The sequence below is a fragment of the Elaeis guineensis genome, chromosome 10 (assembly GCF_000442705.2).
Source record: "Elaeis guineensis isolate ETL-2024a chromosome 10, EG11, whole genome shotgun sequence".
Taxonomy (NCBI): domain Eukaryota; kingdom Viridiplantae; phylum Streptophyta; class Magnoliopsida; order Arecales; family Arecaceae; genus Elaeis; species Elaeis guineensis.
In genome coordinates, this window is record NC_026002.2 from 76,951,805 (window position 1) to 76,958,698 (window position 6,894).

The following is a 6,894-nucleotide window of genomic DNA, read 5'->3' on the forward strand; positions in this document are numbered from 1 at the left end:
GACCCAGGTACTGATGGAGGTCAGGGAGCAGCTCCCTAGGCCGGAGAGGATACGCACACACCTCGGGAAGCGCAACCCCAATAAGTTCTGTCTCTACCACCGCGACCACGGCCACGACACGGAGTGTTATATTTGGCTCCAAATCATATTTCCATATTCTTCTCCCGTGACAGTTGGGAATACTACATCGGCTCAAACTCTATTTTTGAGAAGGTTTTCTTCCTTTATAAAGAGGCCACTGGCATCCTTTCTTGGTGAACAGAGGTAAGAGCGGGCGGAAAAATTTCTAGGGCTTCCTGTGCGGGATTTTTCCTTGCTTTCTCGTGTGCGCAGGCTTTGTTCTCGGGTCGACCTCTCACCTGTGAGTCGACCTCTCACCTGTGCCTCTTGTGCGCGGGATCTGTTCTCTGGCCTGTGTCATCTCTTGTGCACGTGCTCTGTTCTCTGGCCGATCTCTCTTGCTTGTTCTTCGGTGCTGGCCTGTTCTCTGGCCGATCTCTCGGCTGTGCCTTGTGCGTGGGTTCTGTTTTCTGGCCGATCTCTTGGCTGTGCCTCGTGTGCAGGTTGCTTTCTGGCTTCTTTCTGTTGGCCTTCGGGTGGTGATCTACCTGTCTTCTTCTTTCTCGATTTCACGGACACCTTGTGCTGCTACAGCTGGTAAAGAGGTATCATCTTGATTTTTTGCCGAGGGTTGAGGAAGGTATCTTCATCTCAGGTATTGTTTTTTATCTTGATCTATTGCCGAGGCTGAGATTGGTTGATCCTATTGGATCTTGGTTGCCTTCTATTCGATATATTGTTGCCTTCTTGTGGGATTCGAAAAAAGGTATTTTATACCTATTTTTCGAGATGGATTTATAGTGGAATTGCTCCTCCTCCCCGTGGATGTAGGCCTTTTGTACCGAACCACGTAAATCTTGGTTCTTTATCTTTATTTATTTATGCCTGCAATGTGTTTGGTGAATTGTCTCAAAGAAATTAGATATTAGATCACAAGCCCAGATCGATCCAATCTGGTGCGCGTTGCTCCAACAATTGGTATCAGAGCTCTTGGATGGCTGGTGACAAGAAACCAAGTTTCTCAATGGCTAATGATCCGGTATCTGTCTCTCACTCCACCACCGTCAGGCATGAAGTGGCCGTCTTTGATGGCACGGGAGATTTTTCACTATGGAAGGTAAGGATGAAATATCTGTTAGTTAAAGAAGGTGTTGCAAAAGCCCTTAAGGGTATAGATTCAATTTCGGGAGATAATGAAGCTGTTAAAGAAGAGATTAACGAGAGAGCCCTAGGAACCTTGTTTTCAGGTTTAAGTGATAAAGTCCTTCGTAATGTTGTGGAACTAGACACAGCCAAAAGTGTATGGAAAAAACTAGACAGTTTATACATGGCAAAATCCCTGACCAATAGATTATATTTGAGAAAAAAATTACACACATTTCGTATGATAGAAGGAACTTCACTTAAAGATCACTTGGATGAGTATAATAAGCTCCTGCTTGATTTAGTAAATATTGGTGTCGATGTAGATGAAGAAGATAAGGCTTTGATTCTAATTTACTCTTTGCCCAAGTCATTTGAGCATATTACCACTACCATGCTTTATGGAAGAGAAACAATAAGTCTTGAAGAAGTAGAAGCTACTTTGTTATCCAATGAACTTAGATTAAAAGTACAGCTTCAGCATCAGGCTCAGACTTCAGCTCAAGGTCTTGTTGTTAGAGGAAGAGATGAACAGAAAAAGAGTGGACAAGGTAGGAGTAAGTCCAAAAATAGATCAAAGTCTAGGCCTAAAAGATCAGGTATTTGTCACTACTGCAAAAAGCCAGGTCACTGAAAATCTGAGTGTAGACTTCTACAATCTAAAAGGAAAAAGGAACAAAAGGATAAAGGAACAATCTCTGATACAGCATCAATTGCAGTTTCTTCAGGAAGTCATAGCAGTATATCAGATGATGCAGTATTCACAGCTGCCCGCAGTGTTAGTCATACTGACACTTGGATAGTGGACTCTGGAGCATCTTTCCACATGACACCTCACAAGAAATGGTTCTCTTCCTTTAGATCTTGTGAAGGTGGTACTGTTCTTCTTAGAGATGATGGTATCTGTAATATAGAAGATATTGGAACAATTCAAATTAAATCAAATTCAAATACCATGGTGATATTAGATGATGTTAGATATGTTCCTAAATTAAAAAAGAACCTTCTCTCAATACATGCCTTTGACAGAGCAGGATATGAGGGCAGATGGGGTAGAGGATCTATTACTATCAATAAAGGGGTATTAACTTTATTGAAAGGTAAATTAAGTGGAACCCTTTATTACCTAGATGGCAGTACAGTTGTTGGTCAGGCATCAGCAGTACAATCTTCTCTTGAGCAGTTGACACATTTATGGCACCAGAGACTAGGACATATTTCAGACAGAGGTCTACAGGAGCTGAGCAGATGTGGTCTGCTGAGAGGTCAGAAGATTGGTGCACTTGGATTCTGTGAGCACTGCATATTTGAAAAACAACACAGAGTCAGCTTCACTACAGGCGTGCACAGGACAACTGGTATATTAGACTATATTCATTCTGATCTATGGGGACCTGCCCCAATTATATCCAAGGATGGATCAAGATATATACTTACTTTTATTGATGATTACTCCCAAAAAGTCTGGATATACACCATTAAAAATAAGAGTGATGTATTTGAAACATTCAAATGGTGGAAGTCTATGGTCGAGAGGCAAACTGAAAGGAAGGTGAAAACTTTTCGTACTGATAATGGTTTAAAATTTTGTTCTACAGAATTTGATGATTTTTGCAAGTCAGAAGGTATTATTAGACATAGAACAACAGTAAGTACACCTCAGCAGAATGGTGTGGCAGAACGCATGAACCGGACACTGTTAGAGAGAGTCAGATCTATGCTATCTAGTTCAGGATTAAGTAAAGAATTTTGGGCAGAGGCCGCTCACACAGCCTGCTATATTATAAACCAATCTCCAGCATCAGCATTAAGCATGAAGACTCCCGAAGAGATGTGGACAGGAAGACCTGCAGACTATTCAAAACTTAGAATCTTTGGGTGCCCAGGTTATGCATATGTAAAAGATGGGAAGTTGAACCCTCGGGCTAAAAAGTGCATATTTATTGGATATGCATATGGAGTAAAGGGATACAGATTATGGTGCACAGAACCTGGATCTCAAGGATTTCTAGTCAGCAGAGATGTGACATTCCATGAGACAGCCATTAATTCAAGGCAGCTACAGCCTAATTCTTCTCAAAGAGATCAGGATCGGGGTCAGCAGGATAGGAAGGTTGTAGATATTAATCAGACTGTTAAATCACAACAACAACAGACAGATGCACAGATTCAGACTCAGGAGGAGGTGACACTACAAGATCAGGATCAGATTGAGAGTATTGCCACTCGCAGACCAAAGCGTCAGATCAGAGCACCTCAAAGGTATGGTTTTGAGGATTCTGCTTGTGCTGAGTTAGTCTATTATGCTCTGAGTGTTGCAGACACCATTGGTGATGAGCCTACCACATTTCTGGAGGCCATTAGTAGTTCACGAGCTGATGAATGGACCATGGCTATGGTTGAAGAACTTCAGTCTCTAGAAAAGAATCAGACTTAGGAGTTAATCAAATTACCAAAAGGTGAAAAGGCAATTGGCTGCAAATGGATTTTCAAAAGAAAAGAAGGAGCTACTTCTCAAGATTTTAGATATAAGGCCAGGTTGGTAGCAAAGGGATACAGTCAACGAGAGGGTATTGATTACAAGGAGGTATTTTCTCCTGTAGTCAAATACTCATCTATCCGTGTGTTACTTGCTTTTGTTGTTTCTCAAAATCTGGAGCTGGAACAACTAGATGTTAAGACAGCCTTTCTTCATGGTGATTTAGAGGAACAAATCTATATGCAACAACCACCTGATTTTGAGGTTCCAAATAAAGAAGATCATGTATGTTTACTCAAGAGATCATTATATGGTCTCAAGCAGTCTCCAAGATAGTGGTACCGCAAATTTGATAGATTTATGGTCGACCATGGATACAGTAGATCTCCATATGACAGTTGTGTGTATCACCAGCAGCTTTCAGATGGGTCCTTTTGTTATTTGTTATTATATGTGGATGATATGCTAATTGCAGCCAAAGACATGACAATCATCCAGAAACTAAAAGCCGAGCTCAGTACTGCATTTGATATGAAGGACCTTGGACCGACAAAGAAGATACTTGGGATGGAGATTATTCGTGACAGACAGTCAGGTAGACTCTTCCTTACTCAGCATAGTTATATTGAAAAAGTCTTGGACAGATTTGGTATGTCTACAGTCAAGCCTGTCACTACCCCCTTTGCCAGTCATTTTAGACTTTCTGCCAGAGACTCTCCTCAGACTGAGGATGAGGAGAGATATATGTCTAGAGTGCCATATGCGAGCGCAGTTGGCAGCATCATGTACGCGATGGTCTGCACTCGACCTGATATTTCACAGGCAGTAAGCGTAGTGAGCAGATATATGGATAAACCTGGAAAGGCTCACTGGTCAGCTGTGAAATGGATACTTAGATATCTGAAAGGCACTTCTAAATTGGGATTGATATTTTCTACACAGAGTAATTGCATAGTTATAGGATTTTGTGATTCAGATTATGCTTGTGACTTGGACAGGAGAAGATCTTTGACAGGATATGTGTTTACTCTTTCTGGATGTGCAGTCAGTTGGAAGGCTACTTTGCAGTCTACAGTTGCTTTATCTACCACTGAAGCAGAATATATGGCATTGACAGAGGCAGCAAAGGAAGCTATTTGGTTAAAAGGGTTAGTACAGGATTTGGGTCTCAAACAGGATTGTTTAGACATTCATTGTGACAGTCAGAGTGCTTTGCACCTTGCCAGAGACCAGATGTATCATGAACGAACAAAATATGTAGATGTCAGATATCACTTCATCAGAGACCTAGTAGAGAAAGGTGATGTCAGACTTCAGAAAATATACACTGTCCATAATCCAGCTGACATGTTCACTAAACCAATCCATGCAATTAAGTTCAGGAATTTCCTGAACTTGATTGGAATAAATATTTGGTAATGCCCTGCGCGGCTTGTGGTGAGGAGGAGGTTATAAATTTTTCCATATAATATAAAGGTACAATATTTGTCGCAAGGAGGAGGATTGTTATATTTGGCTCCAAATCATATTTCCATATTCTTCTCCCGTGACAGTTGGGAATACTACATCGGCTCAAACTCTATTTTTGAGAAGGTTTTCTTCCTTTATAAAGAGGCCACTGGCATCCTTTCTTGGTGAACAGAGGTAAGAGCGGGCGGAGAAATTTCTAGGGCTTCCTGTGCGGGATTTTTCCTTGCTTTCTCGTGTGCGCAGGCTTTGTTCTCGGGTCGACCTCTCACCTGTGAGTCGACCTCTCACCTGTGCCTCTTGTGCGCGGGATCTGTTCTCTGGCCTGTGTCATCTCTTGTGCGCGTGCTCTGTTCTCTGGCCGATCTCTCTTGCTTGTTCTTCGGTGCTGGCCTGTTCTCTGGCCGATCTCTCGGCTGTGCCTTGTGCGCGGGTTCTATTTTCTGGCCGATCTCTCGGCTGTGCCTCGTATGCAGGTTGCTTTCTGGCTTCTTTCTGTTGGCCTTCGGGTGGTGATCTACCTGTCTTCTTCTTTCTCGGTTTCACGGACACCTTGTGCTGCTACAGCTGGTAAAGAGGTATCATCTTGATTTTTTGTCGAGGGTTGAGGAAGGTATCTTCATCTCAGGTATTGTTTTTTATCTTGATCTATTGCCGAGGCTGAGATTGGTTGATCCTATTGGATCTTGGTTGCCTTCTATTCGATATATTGTTGCCTTCTTGTGGGATTCGGAAAAAGATATTTTATACCTTATATTGTATCTATTTTTCGGGACAGATTTATAGTGGAATTGCTCCTCCTCCCCGTGGATGTAGGCCTTTTATGCCGAACCACGTAAATCTTGGTTCTTTGTCTTTATTTATTTATGCCTGCAATGTGTTTGGTGAATTATCTCAAAGAAATTAGATATTAGATCACAAGCCCAGATCGATCCAATCCGGTGCGCGTTGCTCCAACACAGAGGAATGCATCCAGCTCCGAGACGAGATCGAGGAGCTCATCCGGTGAGGTCGACTCGACAGGTTCATTCGACGTCGGTCTGAAAGTAGAGGAGATCGGCCAAGGGCCCTGCCGCAACCTGAACCGCCAAGGAGGGAGGAGCAGCCCGGAGATCGGCCTCCCATCGGGACCATCAACTCCATCGTCGGAGGGCCTCAAGGAGGAGCAGACCTTCCACAACCATGAGACTCGAGAAATCTGTAAATGTATCGCTTACGATTTCGCCTTGAATCTAAATTCCTTTTAACTTGATATGCTCTTCCCATTTGGCATGAATTTGTCACGACTGGGTATAACCTCTTCAAACGCCTAAAACAAAGTCATGTCAGGAATAGGAGGAGAACCTCGTCCTGACATGAGCAAAGTCAAAAGCCCGATTCTTTCAGACCGGATGGGGGGAGAGGCCTTACAATGCCCTAATGCGCCTCCACAGCCATGTCAGGAACAGAAGGAGAACCTCGTCCTGGCATGAGCAAAGTCAAAGGCCCGATTCTTTTAGACCGGATGGAGGGAGAGGCCTTACAACATCCTAATGCGCCCCTACAGCCATGTCAGAAACAGGAGGAGAACCTCGTCCTGACATGAGCAAAGTCGAAGGCCCGGTTCTTTTAGACCGGATGGGGGGAGAGGCCTTACAATGCCCTAATGTGCCCCCACAGCCATGTCAGGAACAGGAGGAGAACCTCGTCCTGACATGAGCAAAGTCAAAGGCCTGGTTCTTTTAAACCGGATGGGGGGAGAGGCC